General features: G+C 40.9%; 1 long non-coding RNA gene across 1 annotated transcript; it reads right to left on the bottom strand.

Moving 5' to 3' along the window:
• Positions 1–16,633: 16,633 nt before the first annotated feature.
• On the bottom strand, positions 16,634–21,211 carry LOC124777050. The gene is made up of 6 exons (XR_007015681.1): positions 21,045–21,211; positions 18,651–18,878; positions 17,767–17,927; positions 17,298–17,486; positions 17,061–17,208; positions 16,634–16,881 (listed from the first exon to the last, which is right to left on the bottom strand). It is a non-coding gene; the product is annotated as an uncharacterized LOC124777050 (long non-coding RNA).
• Between the last annotated feature and the right edge of the window lie 1,389 nt (positions 21,212–22,600).

Genomic DNA, 22,600 nt, shown 5'->3' on the forward strand with positions numbered 1-22,600 from the left:
AATGTACTGTTTTCTGTGATTTATGGACATTTCTCTTTTGTGTATCGTATAGGGCATTATCATTGATTTGGGTAGTATGGTTGTCTGTTTGTGATAAGGCAGGATTTATTGTTAGAATGTTAAGACGTGCTGTTTGGAGACAGCAGGTTTCTGGGGGGAGGGGAGGTAGTATTGATCCCTGATCTCAGATTGCCGTATGGATAAAATGAGAAAAAATAAGAATGCTAATTTGGCAGTGCTGTAACTCTTCTACAGTGGGTGGAGTGGGCACGCTGCAAAATGATCACTTGGACAGAGGAATTCTATTTCCCAGGCAACCATACAGATTGAACAAAACAGCAAAGGCCATAATGTTAGCAGAGGAAAATAACAAAACTATGCGGTGGCATTCCATGCAGATTGTGAACTTGGAAAGGAGCATGTTAAACAACTCACACACTTTGAAAACTTATTAAAGTCACGGATTACACCAGAGCCATGGCTAGCACTCTCAATTCGTATCTGGAAGCAGTACAAACACAGATGCAAGTACTACATGCAAGAGTAATGATGACAAATCTATTGCAATTACCAGGAGATATTATCTGGGAAATGAGGGTGGAGATAATGAACTTGCAAGAAGCTGGTCATCAAGCACTACACGGGCAGTTAAGTGCATTCTTGCTGTCACCTGAGCAATATCTGAAAAGGTTGAGGAAGTAGATAGCAGAATTATTGTCGAAATACACTTAGTGGCAGAGCCGAGCAGCCAGAACTTGCCGTTTTATAGCAAAGCACAGTAACTATGATGAATAGTGAAAACAAAATTAATCTCTTTTTGAGTGAAGAGAGCAGACTAATACGTGTAGAAACAAAATTTTCACCTAATAGTTTTCTTAAAATTTTGCAAGTATTTCATGGCTGCCACACCACCATTTCAGCACAGGCAGCAAAATTTGGCAAGCAGTACAGCCACGGCAAAGCTGAGCTCAGTGCAGAATGCAGGGAGCACGTCTGCAGCACCAAAATAGTTAAAGCTGTGACAACTAGATATATGTCTGCCATTTTCAACAGGCAACATGTAAACTGAAATTTAAGAAACATTGCCGAATTTCCTAACAGGACAAGAATTATTCCACAAATTTACTGCTATGTGGTGTACTTATTACCGACAAACAATCTGTCCTCTTTGTAACAATACCCATATGTATAGCATTAGTGTTTCCTCAAAATCAGTTTGCCTTTTATGAGTTGGCAATGAGTATTTAGTGCACACAAACTGTCCGAAGGAATGTGACAAAGTTGCAGTGAGTTAAGGTGTAAACATATACCACCTAGCAGCAATAGTATTAAGCAAAGAAGAGTGTGATCCTGTGATGTGAACTGTAATAAAGGGTGCTATCACCTACAGAAAAAAATAAGTAGTTAAGATATTCTCTTCTGTGTAGTATGTAAAATGTATTAATTGTTAAAAATGTTTAATATTAAGAATCTGTTAAATATAAAACAAAGAACTGAATAATATTGTAAAAATAATTATATATTCAAAGAGAAAGGGATATGAGTAATTAGCTGTGACTGAAGTTAGGGGGAGAACGAGACAGGGCACTAGGCAATCCCACCTTTTTGTCAGTTCTTAGAATCGTGGTTATGATGTTTGTCTTTAGTGTCATGGTGGAAACTTGTGTTCATAAATGTGAGTCAGCGGAGTTTATAGTGCTCGAGACAACTGTCTTAATAATACCATGCATGATGAAGCTGTATGTCGTCTATGTGGATTAATTGTGGATGTTTCTGCATATAAGGAAAAGTCAGAATTACAATGGTGATACGGACATCGAAAGCGTTCTAATGAATGCTGGCTGGTATTTCATACTAAGTATGCAGCAGATTGTATATTATGCAAGTTATTTTCAAGAGCCACAGGTGACAGGTGCAACTGTTTTTGATGGAGTGTGCCCCACAGCAACTGAACATTTAAGTATTTTCATTCTGTGTGTTATTAGAATTGGAACAAGTTTAACAGCAGGCATTACTAAAATTAAAGTTAAGAGTGCCTCAATACACTATGATAAGCATTTTTTTAAAATTGTTTTCTTATTACCAGGACAGAGTGTTACATGTTTTTATTCACAAGGTACGTGTGATTCGAAGCCGTTACCTTCGAATAACATAATTTTCCATATTCAGCTGTCATAATAGCAAATGGAAAAGTAATTTCAAACATCAAAAGATGGTAATGAATCTTAAGGATAAATATTTAGCTTTCTCTCTTTTAAGTACCATCTAGTTGGGAACTACACCAAGAAGCTGACATCAAAAAATAATGTGCCAGACACTATTATAAAGCATAGGCACTGCTGATAAAAATCAGTGAAAAAGTATGTCTGTGTTTTTTTTGTTTTTGTTTTTTTTTTTCCCCCCTCTCGTGTGACGAAACACAAGCATTTTTCGAATACCACAAGAGGCTGCTAAAATTACATTCACCCAGTTTTATTATTTTCATATCATTACAATAAAGTGAAGCTTAGCTTATTTTTACACTTTGTATTAACCAATAAATGTGTAGCCACTTTCAAATTAAAACCCAACTGCCAAAGAGTGCACTGAGCCTCCACACCAATTTAACTGTATAAGTAACTTCTGAATATTAATTACTTACACTAACAGTGCAAGTGAAGTGTTTTTCATGTTATTATGGCTTATGTTCTTAAGATCATAAAGATTCAAATATTCTGTGATTAAATTTTTGTGTGTGTTATGCTAAGGTCCCTCCAACAGTTAAAAGCTCAGATAGTACTCGCTCCTCTATGCAACCCAAAATTTCAATTAAACATATTTCTTTGTGTGGTAGTTTGATAGCACAGTTGTGTAATTAAATCGACTGCAATAAAATTTTTTACTGAGCCAACACATCAAAAGATTGTTAGCATTCCAAAGACAGGTGCCACACGCTCAAATTCAGAACATTCCTATTTAGGAAAAGAAATAATTAATAGCAATGGAGTGACAGATCTCATCTTCCAGTGATTAAAAACTCAGTCAAGCAAAAGATTGTTTATGATGCTAAAATATGTAGATACGAAATAACAGGAGACTTTTGACTATGAAAATACCATAAAGGACAAAAATACATCACAGGAAAACTATCAATAATTGCTTTCACCTCCCACGTGCAACCAAAGTGTCAATGTGCGATCCAAAAATACCCACTTACCTACAATCAATTACGTATATTTTCCATAGTCAGGTGAATAATACATGCAGTACAGTAGGTATTATCAACATGAAGCTACAAAGGAACACTTAACTTGTGTTGCACATTGAAGGCAAGACAACTATCGGAATAGGTTACAAAAATTGCGTCAGAAACTATTGAGAGAAATGCAGTCTAACTCATGTTCAGCACTGGGCTTGGTAGGCCACTCAGGTAGCAAAATCCCTGCTAAAAGACCAGAAAGACACTACACAGGTAGAACCATTAGGTAGTACCGAAGCTGACCCTCTCACTTCACCTCAAGCATTTGTGACCAACTGACAGCATGCATGTTATGGCACAATATACATTTACCTTTCAGCTGCATGAAACTGCCCCATGCTTTGGGTTATCTCAAAAATTAAAGCTACAGTGGTATGCTTCTGATTAATAAACAAAATTTTCTGTTTTTCAGGAACACATGGTAGTGCACAGTTTCATGCCAGATCAATCCAAATTTCAAGACCAGCTACAGGCATAAGTGCTTCACAGTATCTTCACTCAGCTCAACAACGTTGACAACACACACAAATTACTACAGCACCCTAGCTGTTAGAAACAGCTTAGTTTTTACAATTGGTACGTCATTAAATACTCTCCATCAGTTTAAATCTCGAACATCAACAGAAACTGGTTAATTCAGTGCCAAACTGCAATTATATGGTAGCACTAACCACTCTGAAGAGAATACAAGATCCACCTTGATGGTTCCAACTTCAAAGAAAATTCCTTAGTCCAATCTTAGTGTGATACAACACAGCCCCCCCCCCCCTTCTAAAAACAACAATGTCAAAAACTTTCACTACCTTAGACCAACTCCTCTAAGAGTTTACAAAGACCCCCATTCAGTTATCCTTCTGTGAAGTAATTCGAATTTATCCTTTTAATTCAACAGTAATAAAATGTCTGAACCATTAACCAACACTGACCTACCACATATGCCTGCCAACGGAAGTCATCTGGCAATTCTGTAATACAAAAGTTATATCTTTCATCATATCCATGTAGCTGATATCACCATCATCTTTATTTAAGATTGATTATGCCTTTCAGCGTTCAGTCTGGAACATAGTCCCCCTTATAAAATTCCTCCATGATCACCTATTCAGTGCTAAAATTGGTGCCTCTTCTGATGTTAAGCCTATCATTTCAAAATAATTCTTAACCGAATCCAGGTACCTTCTCCTTGGTCTACCCCGAATGAACAACAGTGGAGACAAGTTGCAGCCTTGTCTTACCCCTGAAACTACTCTGAACCATGAACTCAATTAACCGTCAACTCTAACTGCTGCCTGACTATCTATGTAAAGACCTTTAATTGCTTGTAAAAGTTTGCCTCCTATTCCATAATCTCGTAGAACGGACAATAACTTCCTTCTAGGAACCCGGTCATATGCCTTTTCTATATCTATAAAGCATAGATACAATTCCCTGTTCCACTCTTAACATTTCTCCATTATTTGCCGTAAGCTAAAGATCTGGTCCTGACCACCTCTAAGAGGCCTAAACCCACACTGATTTTCATCCAATTTGCCCTCGACTAATACTCGCACTTTCCTTTCAACAATACCCGACAAGGGAACCTCCCCATCGCACCCCCCTCAGATTTAGTTATAAGTTGGCACAGTGGATAGGCCCTGAAAAACTGAACACAGATCAATTGAGAAAACAGGAAGAAGTTTTGTGGAACTGTGAAAAAATAAGCAAAATATACAAACTGAGTAGTTCATGGGAAGATATGCAATATCAAGGACATTAGGAACGCAGGAGCGCTGTGGTCTCGTGGTAACATCAGCAGCTGCGGAACGAAAGGTCCTTGGTTCAAATCTTCCATCGAGTGAAAAGTTTAATTTTTTATTTTCAGTTTATGTGACAAACTCATGTTTTCATCACTTTTTTGGGTGTGATTATCACATCCACAAGAAAACCTAAATCGGGCAAGGTAGAAGAATCTTTTTACCCATTCACCAAGTGTACAAGTTAGGTGGGTCGACAACTTATTCCTGTTATGTGATGCACATGCCGTCACCAGTGTCGTATAGAATATATCAGACATGTTTTCCTGTGGAGGAATCGGTTGACCTATGACCTTGCGATCAAATGTTTTCGGTTCCCATTGGAGAGGCACGTCCTTTCGTCTACTAATCGCACGGTTTTGCGATGTGGTCGCAAAACAAAGACACTAAACCTATTACAGTGAACAGAGACGTCAGTGAACGAACGGACAGATAACTATGAAACATAAAGAAAGAAAATTTTTCACTCAAGTGAAGACTTGAACCTAGGACCTCTCGTTCTGCAGCTGCTCACGCTACCACTGGACCATGCCGCTCCTCAGCTCACACTGCCATGATGTTGCCAATGTGGTCCATGGACTACTCAGTTTGTATATTTTGCTTATTTTTTCACAGTTCCACACAACTTCTTCCTGTTTTCTCAATTGATCTGTGTTCAGTTTATCAAGGCCTATCCACTGTGCCAACTTATAACTAAATCTGAGGGGGGTGCGATGGGGAGGTTCCCTTGTGAGAAGATTTTACCCTCAACGCTGATTAAAGAGATACCTCTGTAGTTGTTACAATCTTTTCTGTTTCCATGTTTAAAGATTGGTGTGATTACTGCTTTTGTCCAGTCTGATGGAACCTGTTCCGACTCCCATGCCATTTCAATTATCCTGTGTAGCCATTTAAGACCTGCCATTCCACTGTATTTGATGAGTTCCGACTTAATTTCATCCACCCCAGCCGCTTTATTGCACTGCAATCTATTGGCCATTTTCTCCACTTCCTCAAATGTGATCCTATTTCCATCATCATTCCTATCCCATTGTACATCGAAATCTGAAACATTACTGATTGTATTTTCACCTACATTGAGCAACTCTTCAAAATATTCCCTCCATCTGGCCAAGGCATCAACACGATTCACCAGCAGTTTTCCTGATCTGTCCAAAATACTTGTCATTTCCTTCTTACCTCCCTTTCGAAGACTGCTAATTACACTCCAGAATGGTTTTCCAGCAGCTTGACCCGAAGTCTCCAACCCGTTTCCAAAGTCTTCCCAAGATTTCTTCTTGGATGCTGCAATTATCTGTTTGGCTTTGTTTCTTTCTTCAACATAACTTTCTCTGTCTACCTGAGTTCTAGTATGTAGCCATTTTTGATACACCTTCTTTTTCCTTTTACAGGCTGCCTTGACTGTGTCATCCCACGAAGCTGTTTGCTTCATCCTACCTTTACACACTACTGTTCCAAGACATTCTTTAGCCCCTTTTAGTACTGTGTCCCTGTACCTTGTCCATTACTTTTCCAATGACTGTAATTGACTACATTCAACTAACTGGTACCTTCCTGAGATCACTGTTATGTACTTGTGCCTGATTTCCTCATCCTGAAGTTTCTCCACGCTTATCCTCCTACATATGGACCTGACCTCCTGCACTTTCGGCCTCACAATACCAATTTCACTGCAGATTAAATAGTGATCAATGTCATCAAAGAATCCCCTGAATACATGTGTGTCCCTCACAGCCTTCCTGAATTCCTGTTATTATATAGTCAATGACAGACCTGGTTCCCCCGCCTTCCCAAGTATACTGGTGAATGTTCTTATGTTTGAAAATGGAATTTGTGATTACTAAGCCCATACTGGCACAGAAATCCAAGAGTTGGTTCCTGTTCCTGTTGGCCTCCACATCCTCTCCAAATTTACCCATAACCTTTTCATACTGCTCTGTTTGATTTCCAATCCTGGGATTAACATCACCCATGAGCAGAACGCTGTCCTTGTCCTTTACTCTAACAACTACATCGCTGAGTGCGTCATAAAAACTATCCATCTTATCTTGATCTGCCCCTTCACAATGCGAATATACTGACACAATCCCAATTTTCTTGCTAGACACTGTCAAATCTATCCACATCAGTCGTTCATTTACACACCTTATTGCAACAATGCTGGGTTTCATTTCTTTCCTGATGTAAGGCCCTACACCCCATGTGCTATTTCTGCTTTGACTCCTGACAGGTAGACCTTGTATTCTCCCACTTCCTCTTCTTTCTCACCCCTTACCCGAATGTCACTAACAGCTAAAACGTCCAACCCCATCTTACTTGCAGCCTCTGCCAGCTCTATCTTCTTCCCAGAGTAACCCCCATTGATATTTTAGCTCCTCATCTCGTTACAATTTATTTGCCAAGTCATATCTTAGGAGTCCCTGGTTTGTCAATTAGAGGTGGGACCTCTAAAGGTCCGAGGCATTTTGCTCTGATTGTTGCCAGAATCATATTTGAAGTACCAGGGAAGCAGGTTGCTAGCCTTACTTGCCCCGGGTCCCACGAGTTTTACCCGACGGTTGAGAGACTAACCGGTGAATTTGGTAGTCTCTGCCGTCTGAGCACAAAGGTTTTAGGGCGCAAAACTGCTGTGGTCAGTAGCGCCCGGTCTGTGACTTCGGAAACGGTAAAAAACGAAAATGGAAGGCAGCAGCAATGGGAACAAAACTCAAAAAACTGGAGAAACGAAAAGCAGAAGGAAAGCTCAAAAATCCACTACAGAAAGGGGTTCGTTGTCCACAAAAAGAGCTTCAAATGACTGACGTCATCTCACTGGCACTAATAAACTCGAGAACGCGATCGGCCGAGCGCGTGTCATCTGCTAAAATGGACGATATATCAGGCGACAGCTATAGACAGGCGCGTAACGGAGTAAAATAGGGGCACTCAATTAAAAGGTGTCTTACCGTCCACAGATGAGAGCAGTGGGGACAAAGTGGGGGAGGATCGCCGCTTAAAAGATGTTGATGGCTAAAAAGACAGTGCCCTATCTGGAGTCTAGTTAAAATTACCTCCTCCCGACGACGCGTTCGGGAGGAAGAGGTCCAAGCACAGGGAAGAGCTTTCACAACCCGCAGTTTATTATGGGGAAGTGTCGACCAATGTGCGTGCCATAAAAGAACAACACGACGACATAAAACGCTCTGTAGATCGGCAAAGGGAATCGATCGAATAGCTGGCCGAAGAAGGGAGACTGCAGCCTTGGCCGCTATATCGGCTGCCTCATTGCCACAGATACCAACATGTCCTGCGAGCCAGAGGAACGCCACAGAGACGCCCCCCAAATGGAGCAAGCGCAGGCAGTCCTGAATCCGGTGGACCAGAGGGTGAACAGGGTACAGAGCTTGGAGACTGAGGAGAGAGCTGAGAGAATCTGAACAGATAACATACTGTATCCGCTGATGGCGGCAGATGTAGTGGACAGCCTGGAGAACAGCGTAAAGCTCTGCAGTATAAACCGAACACTGGTCGGGAAGCCGAAATCGATTTGGGGTGTCGCCAACAATATAGGCACTCCCTACATCAAACGATGTTTTCGAGCCATCAGTGTAAATAAATGTGGCTTCCTTCATTTGTACACATAGAGCAGCAAATGCCCGACGATAAACAAGTGAAGGGGTACCATCCTTGGGAAATTGACAAAGGTCATGGAGCAGGCAGATCCGGGGACGGAGCCAAGGCGGTGCTGTACCCCAAGTTGTCAAGAAGGTTTTAGGAAAGCGGAAGAAAAGAGAATGGAGCAGTTTACGGAAGCGGACTCCCGGTGGTAATAGGGAAGAAGGGTGGCCTGCATACCCTACATCCAAGGAGGCGTCGAAAAAAAAATGTCATGGGCCAGATTAGCAGGCATGGAAGACAGAGGGGTAGCATACCGACTCAGAAGGACAGGTCGCTGATTGGACAGCGGAGGTTCAGCAGTCTCAGCATAAAGGCTTTCCACAGGGCTGGTGTAAAAAGCTCCAGACACTAAACGTAATCCACAGTGGTGGATAGAGTCGAGACGCCAAAGAATAGAAGGCCGAGCAGAGGAGTAAACTATGCTTCCATAGTCCAATTCCGAGTGCACTAAGGGGCGATAGAGGCGGAGAAGGACCACTCGGTCCGCTCCCCAGGAGGTACCATTCAGGACACGGAGGGTGTTGAGGGATCGCAGACAGCGAGCCGAAAGATAGGAAACATGGGAGGACCAGCACAGTTTTCTGTCAAACGTAAGACCCAAGAATTTAGCGACGTTGAAAACGGAAGGTCGACAGGTCCTAGAAGTAAGGAGGGTGGAAGAAACTCCTTACGTCGCCAAAAATTAACACAAACGGTCTTACTGTGAGAAAAACGGAAGCCGGTTTCGATGCTTCAAGAGTGGAGGCAATTGAGACATCCTTGAAGACGTCGTTCAAGAAGGCTGGTCCGTTGAGAGCTGTAGTGGATCACAAAATCGTCCACAAAGAGGGAGCCCGAGACATCGGAAGGAGACAATCCATAATTGGATTTATGGCAATGGCAAACAGTACAACACTCAGCATGTAGCCCTGGGGTACCCCACTTTCTTGGGAGAAAGTACGGGAGAGAGTGGTGTTCACCCGCACTCTAAATGTGCGCTCTGCCATAAATTCGTGAAGAAAAAGGGGCGGCTGACCTCGAAAGCCCCAAGAGAACAGTGTGCGGAGGATGCCTGTCCTCCAACAGGTATCGTATGCTCTCTCCAGATCAAAAAATATTGCTACTGTTTGGCGTTTCCGGAGAAAATTGTTCATGATATAAGTGGAGAGAGCAACAAGATGGTCAACTGCAGAACGATGCTTTCGGAAACTGCATTGGGCAGGTGCTAAAAGACTGCGGGACTCAAGCCACCAAGCCAAACGGCAATTCACCATACGCTCCAAAACCTTACACACACTACTCGTGAGAGAAATGGGGCGATAGCTAGAGGGGAGATGTTTGTCCTTTCCAGGTTTCGGAACAGGAACGACGATAGCTTCCCGCCATCGGCGGGGAAAAGTACTGTCGGTCCAAATTCGATTATAAAGGCGAAGGAGGGAACGCAGACTATGGTATGATAAATGCAGCAACATTTGGATGTGGATACCATCCGGTCCTGGGGCGGAGGAACAAGAAGAGAGTGCATGTTGGAGTTCCCGCATGGAGAAAACAGTATTGTAGCTTTCGCAATTTTGAGAGGAGAAAGCAAGAGGTCGCACTTCCGCTGCACGTTTCTTCGGGAGAAACGCTGGCGGGTAATTTGAAGAGCTTGAAATCTCAGCAAAGTGTTGACCCAACGAGTTAGAAATTGCGACAGGGTCCACTAATGTATCATGCGCGACAGTGAGCTCAGAGACCGGGGAGAAACTAAGCGCGCCTGAGAACCGTCGAATCCGACTCCAAACTTCCGAGGAGGGAGTGAAGGTGTTAAATGAGCTAGTAAAGAATTTCCAGCTTTCCTTCTTGCTATCGTGGATGACGCAACGGCATCACGCTCGGAACTGCTTATAGCGGATACAGTTGTCCAAAGTAGGATGGTGGCGGAAAACGCGAAGAGCACATTGCCGTTCACGTATTGCATCACAGCATGCCGCATTCCACCAAGGAACTGGGGGGCGCCGGGGCAATGCGGAGCTGCGTGGTATTGAACGTTCCGCAGCTGTAAGAATAACGTCTGTAATATGTGTGACGTCATCTTCGACGCTAGGAAAGTGACGGTCATCGAATGTCGCTAGAGACGAAAAAGTGTCCAATCGGCTTCGCTAAACTTCCAGTGTCGCAGGCGCATATATGGCTGTTGAGGCTGCAGTCTAAGGACACATGGAAAGTGGTCACTCGAGTGTGTATCATCAAGGGCGAACCATTCGAAGCGCCGAGCTAGCGGAACAGCACCGACCGAAAGGTCCAAATGAGAGAAATTTGTCGTGGAGGCAGACAAAAACGTAGGGTCCCCAGTGTTGAGGCAAACTAGATCTGCTTGGTGGAAGACGTCTAGCAATAGTGAGCCATGCGGACAAGGATGTGGAGATACCCGAAGCGGGTGCTGGGCATTGGCATTGAAGTCCCCAACCAGCAAATAGGGGGGGTGGAAGCTGACCAAGAAGATGAAGGAGATCAGCTCATGCCATTGGTGTGGACGATGGAATGTATACAGTACAAAGAGAAAAGGTATATCCAGAAAGGGAAATACGGACAGTGACAGCTTGGAAGGAAGTGTTTAAGGGGATTGGGTGATAATGGAGAGTATCATGGAGAATAATCATGAGTCCTCCATGTGCTGGGGTGCCTTCAACAGAGGGGAGATCAAATCGGATGGACCGAAAATGGGAAAGAACAAAGCGGTCATGGGGACGCAGCTTTGTTTCCTGAAGACAAAAGATAACCGAGCACAAAGGTGACCACGACTCAGAATATGTCTGAGATGCCCAGCCTTATTCCAAAGTAGGTGGTATCCCAACTGTCAGGATCACTTACTTGGCCCCTCATACGTTGCCTGATATTTATCAATAAAAATACATGCACCTGTCAAGGACATGTACAACTGGGTAATTTTACAGCTGTGAAAGTATATTTATACAATCAATAGAACATTGTATCTTTTCTACTATTCTTTCCATTAATCGTATGTTTGGAACTGCAGTTAACCATTAGATCTAACGTGGAGAAGTATGACGTGTGAGAGAAACGAAGAGGTAGATTGCTAGTAACTTGCCCATGCAGTCTCAAACAAAGTAACTGTAAAACAGTACCTACCAGGGTACATATGCAGCCAAGAAAAAGTCCCAGATTTCCCAGTTAAAAATACTTTTTTCACAGTGAAAACACACTGCTTTCTGTGTTTGGTGAAAATATACTTTCCCTTAGAAAAGCTAAGCTTTCATATGTAATATTGGTCGTCAAATGTTTAGCTGTTTTTCTGAGGGTGTGGTTAGGCAAGGTTCTAATAGCATGGCTGAATATTTCTGACAAGCACGATTTTAAATTTCACTGCTGTGCGCCAAACATTTTGTGCGTTACCTAGCTGAATAGATGATGATGATGATGATGATAATGATGATTAGTGTTTTAGGGCGCACAACAATGAGGTTATCAGCGACCATTGATGAGTGCAGCCAAGATCTGTTAAACAAGGATCAATTCAGAGCCAATCTTTGCGAGAATTGTAAATGTTCAAATTTCAAGATTGGACATAATACATCAAAACAGGTAGATAAAACTAAAAAAGCAGTACAAAACAGGTAAAAATAATTAACGGTGGCCGAGTGAGCACTTACAAACAATGGGTGACCAAACCACTTTACAGCACATTAAGATCTCAATCCCAATATTTTGGGAAGAAGTCCAGACATCACACAAAAACGTAAAACTCTAGCGATACTCGCCTCATTATTAGTTAAAATTGAGGGCAGGTCTAGTGGGAAAGTGAAATCTTCCCTCAAACCCGCATATAAAACACACTCAGTTAAAGTGTGTCGTATCGACAGCTATGTCCCACATGTCTGACACGTTGGTGGCTCCTCACGACATAAAAGAAAACCATGTGTCAACGGACAATGTCCTATTCTAAGCCGGGTAAGGGCTACTTTCTCAGCTTGGCGTTGTCGGTAGGAGGTAAGCCACAGTCGGACAGAATCCTTCACTGCTCACAACTTATTATCCTTCACTTCCAGCCACTGAGCCTCCCACCACGACCTTCCGAGTCACGAATGATGTTATTGCCTGCAGGGGGATGGATCAGCGAGCAGGAGGTGGGATGGAGCAAGCCTCCTTGGCAGCCGTATCTGCAAGTTCATTTCCAGGAATCCCTATGTGCCCTGGAACCCAGCAGAAAATTACATCCTTACCCTGCTTTTGCAAGAGCAGGAGTGCGTCCTGCACTTCTTGCACCATCCGATCTGCTGGGTACATCTGTTCAAGAGCGTGTAGAGCACTTTGGGAATCTGAGCAGATGATGAATTTCGTGCCATGATGTCGTCGCACATGCTCTAATGCTTGCTGAATGGCAAACAGTTCTGCATAGTAAACTGAGAACTGCTCTGGGAGCCCTGTCGACAGTATCAGGAAAAACAGCAGTGCAGCCCATAAAATCCCCGTTTACACCCATCCGTGTAAACAGTAACAAAATCTGAATGCATGCTCCGTCGAGCACTTCAACTTTACCACAGAAAAGCCAATTACATGTGAAATTTCTCAAGTACTCACCTTGCACACTTTTTTAAGTTTAATTATACTTTTTCCATCATTGTTTAATAATAATTACTAAAATAAATATGAAAAACTAAAATTGAAGCTGGGTCTTTTTCCTTTTCCTCATTTGTTACCGTAGCATACATTCAACACAAATATGTCAGTAAAATTTTAAATAATGGCTTAAATGGTTGGTCTGAGTCTCAAATTTTTCTAACTGGATGGTCCTCAAAGTGTTAAGTTTTGAATGTATCTCAAATGTGCCATGATTTAATAAAATCATCACATTCTCTCATAACATAATTTATCTTGAGGAAAGTAAATTTACTTTGAAAGCAACACTTTTCAAACCATCATTAGCAATGTTTTCCCCACAACCTGTTAGAAATATAAACAGTTGTGATGTACATCACACTTTAAGCATTTTGTTGTTATGGAGTATTGAATGCTCTTCATCTTAAAAGCCAGATAAATTCTGCTGTCGACATGCACTATGTTTTGCTGTTTTAAATGGTGCATTTTCTCTTCAGCCAAAGTTTTATTTTGCTGTTATTCTTTTGTTTCATTGCTGCATTATTATTCTGTAGCACTGGGCTAAAGTAAAATTCTTTGTTAGATTATCAGTTTTTGCCAGTCAAAATTACAGAAATTTAACTGAAAAGCAAAATAATGAAAAATTCCCAGGTTTTCCACGAATTTCTCCTAAACAAAGTTACCGGATTTTTCCCAGGGCGTATACACCCTGTTGACAGACCCCTTGACCTAGTGTAATCAGATGAGTAATTCCAGTACAACTAACACCAACTGTCAGCTACAATCCACACATGGTTCACTATACCTTACTCTGTGCATCAGACTAAGACTGGCTTGCGTTTCACTATACTGGCTATACCTTTACAGGTTTCTTTAGGCTATTGATTACAGGGGAAATTTCTGTGTATCAAAAACGGAGAAACCTAGTAAGAGCAAAAATTGTCCAACCATCATAGTGTTCCACTTAACCAGTAACACAAGAACTTCACTAGTTTAGTTGTTTCCATTACAACAGGCATGTCTAGCCCCACCCCATACACTGAAGCACCACTTACCACCCTTTAGACAGCACATAGGTATGGATTCCAAAACAAAACTTAAAATTACTAACAGACAATTTTAATCCTACAGGTGATTTTGTAAGTATATACAACCACCCTTTCCTCTGAGAGGTACCTTACAGATTTTTTACTATAAAACCTCATCAATATTTACAGTAACCTGACATTTTGCAGCTGACAGTTATCTATAATGTACTGTCTGAAAGAAACAGCATAAAAATTCCATCAGATCTTGATAAGATTTCAACGTGATGTGAAGATTGGCAACTTACTTTAAATGTTCAGAAATGAAAATTGTGCACTCCACAAAACAAAAACCTAGTATACTAAGACTATAATATCAAGTCACAGTTGGAATCAGTCAACTACAAATACCTGAGTGTAACACTTTGTAGGGCTATGAAATGTATGATCACATATGCTCCATTATGGGTAAAGCAGCTGGTAGACTTCTGTTTATTGGTAGAATACTGGGGAAGTGCATCAGTTTACAAAGGAGACTGCTTACAAATCACGCAACTGGTTCTAGAATACTGCTCAAGTGTGTGGGATCCATAGCAAATAGTCCTAACGGGAATGGTCACAGGTTGGTTTTATCCATGGGAGAATGTCTGAGGACACTGAAGAAACTAAACAGGAAGACACTAAGAAAAACATATAAACTAGCCCAAGAAAACGTTTCAAGACCTGGCTTTAAATGACAATTCAGGGAATACAGTTTAACCCTGCTTTTCCATTCCTGGGATTAACATTTTTCACACTGTTTATAACATTATTATTCTCATCAAATATCTTTTCTTCACAACGTTAATTTTCCAATAACTTGTTTATAATTTTCCTATAATTTACACTTTATGAACAAATGTTCATAGAGAAAAACTGATGTAAAATAATGCTGATCAATCAGCATTTATAAATAGTATGCAGTTAAGTTTCTTATGAAACAGGGCACTACTCAGCAGATCCAGACCAGTACACTGGTAGAAGTCTGAAAAGTTCGTGCCGTATCTCCTGCCATTGCCAAGCTCCACTCGATGTGGTGGTTGATGGGAATAACAAGGTTCGTACGAACAGAAATACCATGACGAATCACAACCATTCCCAAACTGTGTCTACTGCGCATGTGCAGCTTCACGATTGTTGCAATTGTCTTGACACCTTTCTCAAGCCATGTTTAGCACACTTCATCTTTTGGGCAAGTTAAGTGCTAGTTGACACCTTTGCTCACTTTATGTGGCTCAAATGTTTGATTTAAACACAGCACCAGTTACGTATTTCTTCATGCTTAGCAAAACATGTTTCAAGAATTTATTCTTGTTACGTGCAATATTTGTGCAAGTAATTTTTTTTATGTTTCACAAACAATGCGAGTGATACTTAGCATGTGTGGTTTTCAATGTAAGTAAGGAGGCACAGTAACTGATAATTTCAAAAAGACAACTATAGGGCAAGAGATGCAAAAGAAAACACATACAACCAACACACAAAATACTTATACAAATATTTGTACTTAATAACAAACTCTCTAAGCACTTGCTGCTCAGCAGGGAAAAATGCTTAACTGGTACAATGTTTAACAACTTAAATAATGAATGACAACTGCATGCTTTCCAATAACATCGATGTATATGAAATTAAGTCAAACGTGTCAACTTCCCAGACAGTTTTTCTTACACAATCCTTCATTAGATAATAAACAAGTCCCTGACAAGTATCTTGATGTCTTATGTACATATACCATACATTAAGTGCAAAAATGCAAGGAGGAGGGGAGCCTACACGTAACTTTGCGTTTAAAACGTTACTTCCCACATTCTACATTTTCCCACGTTTTACACCATTTTTTAAAATGGTCTTGGAAAGTGGGGTTTATATCACTCAGGGAGCACGAGGATAAAATTAGAATAATTACAGCATGCACAGAGGCATTAAAACAATTATTCTTCCTGCACTCTATACATGAACGGAAAGAAGAGAAGCCCTAATAACTAGTACAAAGGGATGTATCCTCTGCTATGCACTTCACAATGGATTGCAGAGTATAGATTTAGATCAATGCACAGATCCTCACAACTGTCAGTTATGCATGCACAAATGGCCCACTGAAAACGAAAATTGTTAATACTCTGTTCTGTCACAGCCAATTCTGTAGTTAAAACCATACACTGATTAGGGAAAAAATACATTTTAAAACTGACTGGAGAGGAGGGGTGTTCAGTTACAGGGAACTTTGCCCACTACTTGAATCTGTTTGAACTATTTAATGGTGGAGTTAAAATATCAGTTAAATGACAATATCTTGTGAATTTAAGTGATACACCATTGGTATATTTGACAAATGTAACAGATTAATAACAAATCATGTCAATCATTTTATTTCAATCAACATGTTATGCAACAGCTGCATCTTCCTTGATATGGTCTTTTTTAAGCAAGTCCATAAATGAAGTTGTCATCAGCAATTAGGAACTGTCCACGACCGAACATGGATGAAGTCTCAATGAATAAAAGTTGATCTTTCCAAAGCCTTCCTCTTCTTGTGCACAAGTAGTGACTGAAAACCAAACAGAGGCTGTAAAACATTTCCAAGTATTTCAGCAAGAAATAGGTTTCAGAAAATTAAACTCAGTCCTATCATTGATCATCAAATTTATTGCAGAATCCTTTTGGCTCTACTGCAAAATCATCATGCTACTTCTCACTAAAATAATTAATAATTTTATTACTCCTTACCTTTTGTACAGTTATAACCCTCATATCTGATCTCTTACACAAATATTTTATGATAAAGTCATCATTGACATCACCATAATGTGAGGCACCTCACAATAGTGTAATGGTCTCTATTAAATCATTCAATATATGCACTGTTTTTCATCACCTGAAATATTTGAACAAGTTAATTATCCACCCTTATAATCTAACAACAAATACGTCTAGTTCATCACCATAGCAAAATACAAAACACACCTTTCCATCTTTCACATTAATTCCCTGACCAATGCAACATTTTCTCATTGATCTGCTCTATGGTGGTAACCTTCAAGTGTGGCTACAATGAATGACTATCAGGATGGCAAGCACCAGTGGGAGCACCCTTACACAAACCCTTGCACGTTTTACACGGCAGCTTCTTTGTGGGCTAATGTAATGTAACACCTGAAACATGAAGATTTTGCAGTTAACAATAAGCAATATCGTCAGTGGCTCCACCAAGACAATGACAGAGGGGAGGAAAAAACCAGTAACTATCAAACATAAATCTCTATGAGAAAATTACTTTCACATTGCTCAACATTTAAGAGGTTCATTGCCAGTAGGAAAGCAACATTGTGTGTTGCAAATGCTCTTTTATGTTAAAGTTTCATCAATTCCTCAAAGTTTTAAAATTATTTGGACAAACTGTTTAAACACTGAAGTGAGAGAAGCCATAGGATACCTCATAATATTGTGTAGGACCTTTTGCCCATCAGAGTGCAGCAACTTGGTGTGGCATAGATTTGACAAGCCTTTGGTAGTCTCCTGCGTAAATACTGAACCATGACACCTCTATAAATGGGTGTAATTACAAAAATGTTGCCAGTGCAGCATTTTGTGTATCTGGAAATACAAGCTGAAGGTTAACTATTTGCTGCACACAATGAACAGCTGCAAGTTTATTAGCAATTTGAGTAGTACATAAACACTAAATGGAGCTAAGAAATTTGAAGCATTGCCTGTGACATAAGTGATGAAGTTCACAAACAAGCCAAGTGCAAATAAAACCCATTCAACTAGCATAAGTAGTCTAATAGCTGTTAGCAGTTAGAATTTGCATTCAATCTACTGCAGTGTTGACAAACAGCTGGATTTCAAAACTGTCATGAGTCAACACACCTTTACATTTTGTCACAGGCAAACTAAAAGATCCATAATCTACAATAAAATGTTGAGTTTCTCACATAAGAAAAGTGACGCTTTTAAAACTAATTTTATGAAGCTGACGAAAGTAAATTCACAGATAACCTAAAAATGAATCTTAACAACATATACAATCTATTGTTAAAAAGGCTATTATATTATTACAGTCAACAAGACGACCTGTACCAGGCATGGTTTGTCTCCCAGGTCACCACCCAATGGGTTCCTGAAAGCCTATGGAATATGCCGTGCCTCTCCACACTCCCAGAAAATGGGGGACAGAGATGCTGTATGATGCTGTGGCAAGGAATTGACTGCACAAAGCAGCTCCAGTGCCACAATGGTAACTTAGTTCAGCCTAAGCTGTGCCTCAGCACCAAGCATCAACTGAAAAAGATAATGGAAAATTTAAACTTTACTCACCTGAGTGGGCTCCAATAACCTTGTCATATCTCAATTTTTTTGAGGTCACAATCAACTGACTTATAACCCAGATCATCTTGCCATTTCTTGGAAGCTTCTTCCTTGACTTGTACCAGTTCAAAAACATCTTGGGAGTGTAGCAGATAAGACAGAATGCTGGTACAGGGAAACCAGATTGGCAAACAAGTATCTCATCATTATAAGCAGGGATGATTCTTCTTCGCCAACCTGCAATATTCCAAGATGAGCTGTTACAGCTCTCACCTTTCAAGCAGAGTGCTTAATATCAATCATTAGAAACTGTACACAAATTCTCTACAACTATGCTTAGTAACGGCTTTCAAGCTTGAATCTAGGTAAGTTGGTTTATTTGTTGGAGGGGACCACACAGCAAGATAATTGGTCCCATGATCTAGGATGGCAGAAATCAAGGGAGGAACAACACAAACAGCACAGTCCAGTCAAGGGGAAGAGGTAACCTGCAAACAAGGAGGAAAAAATGGATATCAGGGCAACAGAGAGTGGAAAGAACAGGACGAGGGTGGGTGGAAACTGGGAGAATAGCGGTGGTCCAGAAACACTATACATGGTGGGGCACACCACCACCACCAGCCCATCCTCACACCCACACCATAAAACACCAGTATCACAATACAAAGGAGACAACACCAGGGGGAGAAAACATGAGAAAAGGGGAAACAAAACAGCACAACCGAACACACAAAACGTAGGGGAAAGGAAGAGAATTTGGCCAGTATGTAGGCAAAGCGAAGGCCTCCTTAACTGACACCTACACTGAGGGAGTAATTCCAAAGGAAAATTCAAGGTCTTCCATCAAAGTACAAACCACTTTTGCAAAGCAAAGCGACAACAGACAATGATCAGAGGGTTGTCTGCTAACACCCAAGACAAGGAAGGGCAGGGGGGGGGGGGGGGGCGGCATATTTAGTGTGAAGGGACAGTCCAGCAAAATATGGATAACCATGATCAGAGGACAGAACATCTCAAGTGGGAGTCTCGATGGTGCGAAGTTTATTAGACAGGGGGGTTGCCTCCCAAGAGTCAGACCACCATCAAGAAAAACTGGAGTTTATGTCAAGACACAAATCCATCACTGCAGAGGGTCACAAAGATCGGGATAGGTGTTCACGTCCAACTGACCCCCCACCTAGATGGACACAAACCCAAAGGAAATCCACTGAACAAGCAGCATCACCAACATCAGCAAGGTGGTCTTTGATGCCAGAGACCAAGGGGAGGCAGGACGACCACTCATTGAATCCATACGTAACAAAACACGGGTGAGTGAGGACTATAATAAAATAAGAGGGCCCAATCAATGGCCATCAATTCCGCAGTAAACACCCCACAAGTGACACACAAGGGATGGTGTTCCATGCCAGCAAATGACGTAAAGTCATATCCCACATGATAGCAGATTTAAAGCTATCTGAGTAAAAAACAATGGAATCCTGAAACTGCTGTAAGAGCATTCAGAACAAACAACAAAACCCCTATGGACGAATAGTAGCTTTTGGCCCTCAGAAAAGATCCATCTGAATTAACGGCCAATGAACTAACAAAGTGGGAGTTGTCGGGAGAGACCATTGGAAAGAAGATAAGGAGAGGAGATCTGTCACAGCAGAGAGAAGCAAGGCAAAACCCAATCTGTAAAACAACCTGAAGATCGGCAGCAAGGGGAGGGGGCGGGGGGGGGGGGGGGTAAGTGCGGCAATGGCTTGAAGCCACAAAATACAACAGAATAGGGAGGATGAGCAGGGCTAGAGCAGATATTGATAGCAAAGGAAACCAGGAGCAGGGACTGACAAATCTAAAGGGGAGGGATCCCAGCATCAACCAAAAGACTATCTAGAGGGCTAGTGTGAAAGGCACTGGTGCCTGAACAGATACCACAATGGTGAACTGTGTCCAAGAGGCAGTGTGTAAAGGGCAGCACATTCATGAACTTGACAATCATAGTTCAGACAGGGCAGGACTAATGTCTGGCAAAAGAACGATCCACACCCCAAGAGGTGTGGACAAGGAAGTGAAGAACACCGTAGTTTATAGCATCAGCCAACCTTTTCCTAACGTATGGGACAACCCAGCAAACTTGTCAAAAACGTGACCGAAAGAACGATAGTGGGGGACCACAGTCAGGTGTTAGGCACTTTTGATCCACCCTCCCCCCCCCCTCCCCCCACCCAATTTTCTAGATTCTCTGAGCTTATGTATAGTAATTAATAATATTAGCTGTCTATTTTAACAAAAATCATAATTATAAATGTATTGCAAAAACAAAGCCTGTCCCTTTACGGAAGTTAATAAATTATAGTTTCCTCGTAATAATAACTACGATGCAACATAAAACGACAAGACAATTACTCAACTTACTTGAACCAGGCCTATCGGCGTCTCTCACCACGTGACTCGTACCAGCTTTATAGCTAAAAAGTGAAGTAACGTGAAACGCCTTCGCTTCGCTTCACCACGAAGCCTCAATGATCTCTTCTCTGGATAAAACCCCATGGAACTATGGCGACGGGCGCTAACCATTCGACGAGACTTGAAACGAAAGAAAAGAAATTATTTTCATGCGAGAGCATTTAAATAATCAGCTCTATGTATAAAATGTGTCTCAGACCGCCCTAGACAATTTCCTCACACACGTGGTCAGTGGTCTAACCATGTACAAAGCTAAATCATCATCGACTGAACGTTTAGCAATTGAAAAATAAGCTACCAATTTCCAAAAAACTTTAACCTGCAACTGCTGAAAACATATATTCGAAATTACATCGTGAACATGCACTTTCTACCAAACTCACCATCCCGTATTGAGTTTTAATTTTACTCTTTTCAACAGAAATATAATCAATCACAATGACAAGATGAACAAGCATTAAGCACAGCCACTTCTGACACAAACTCCACAATAACTGAATAATAACAATCAGTTTGCATTTCATTCAGCTTCTCGGTCCTCGACAATGGGAAAATATAACAGAAATACAATTTACAGCTTCAGGTCGCAAAATGGAAGGTTTACACAATGGATGCTCTAGACCAGGTGGTAACTCTGATGAGGAATCCACCATTACATCATGTAATGCAATGGGACGTAGGATTCTGGGGAGTCCCAACATTTTCAATGAAGAAGAGATGGAATATATTGCAAAGCCTTTCAAGTTTCAGTTCATGAAGTAGGACTACTTTGGAACATTTAATGTAAATTCTCTTCTAAAAATTTGGAAACAAAAGCAATTAGAATTATTTCTGCAGAAGAACAGTATACAAATTGCAGCAGTACAGTAATAACGATTCTTAGATGAGAATGTAGTTGATACACAGGATTATAGAATTTATAAAGGGAAACCAGCAATGAGAATAATGGAAAACATTCCAATGTTTGGAACAACATTTTGTGTAAACAAAAAAAAAATCGTTAACAGTGTAACCGAATATAGATCGAATTCAGAAAGAATATCCATATTAACTATAAAGTGCAAGAATAAATGTTAACCCTCATAAACTGGCATGCACATATAAATGTAGACAACAGAAGAAATCTAGAGAAAGTACATCAATCCTGGGATCTTTTAGAATCTGAAATTTCTATCAAACCTAAAAAGAATGTTAAAATACTACTTGGTGAATTCAATGCGCAAATTGGCAGGGAAAAGAAATTTAGGACTACTATAGGTGAATATCCAGCACACTCAAGAACAAACAGAAATGGTGAAAGACTGATCAATGTGTGTAAAATGTTCCAGTTAAAACTCATGACCACGCATTTCCGCAAATTACCAAGAAAAGCCAAAACTTGGAGACATCGAAATCCAAACCTAGGAGAATTTCAACTAAATCACACAGACATATCTAAAAGGCATAACATGGAAAATTATGAATGTTACAATAGTCAGAGATGGGGAATTCGACTCAGACGATTA

This window comes from Schistocerca piceifrons, chromosome 2, assembly GCF_021461385.2.
Source record: "Schistocerca piceifrons isolate TAMUIC-IGC-003096 chromosome 2, iqSchPice1.1, whole genome shotgun sequence".
NCBI lineage: Eukaryota > Metazoa > Arthropoda > Insecta > Orthoptera > Acrididae > Schistocerca > Schistocerca piceifrons.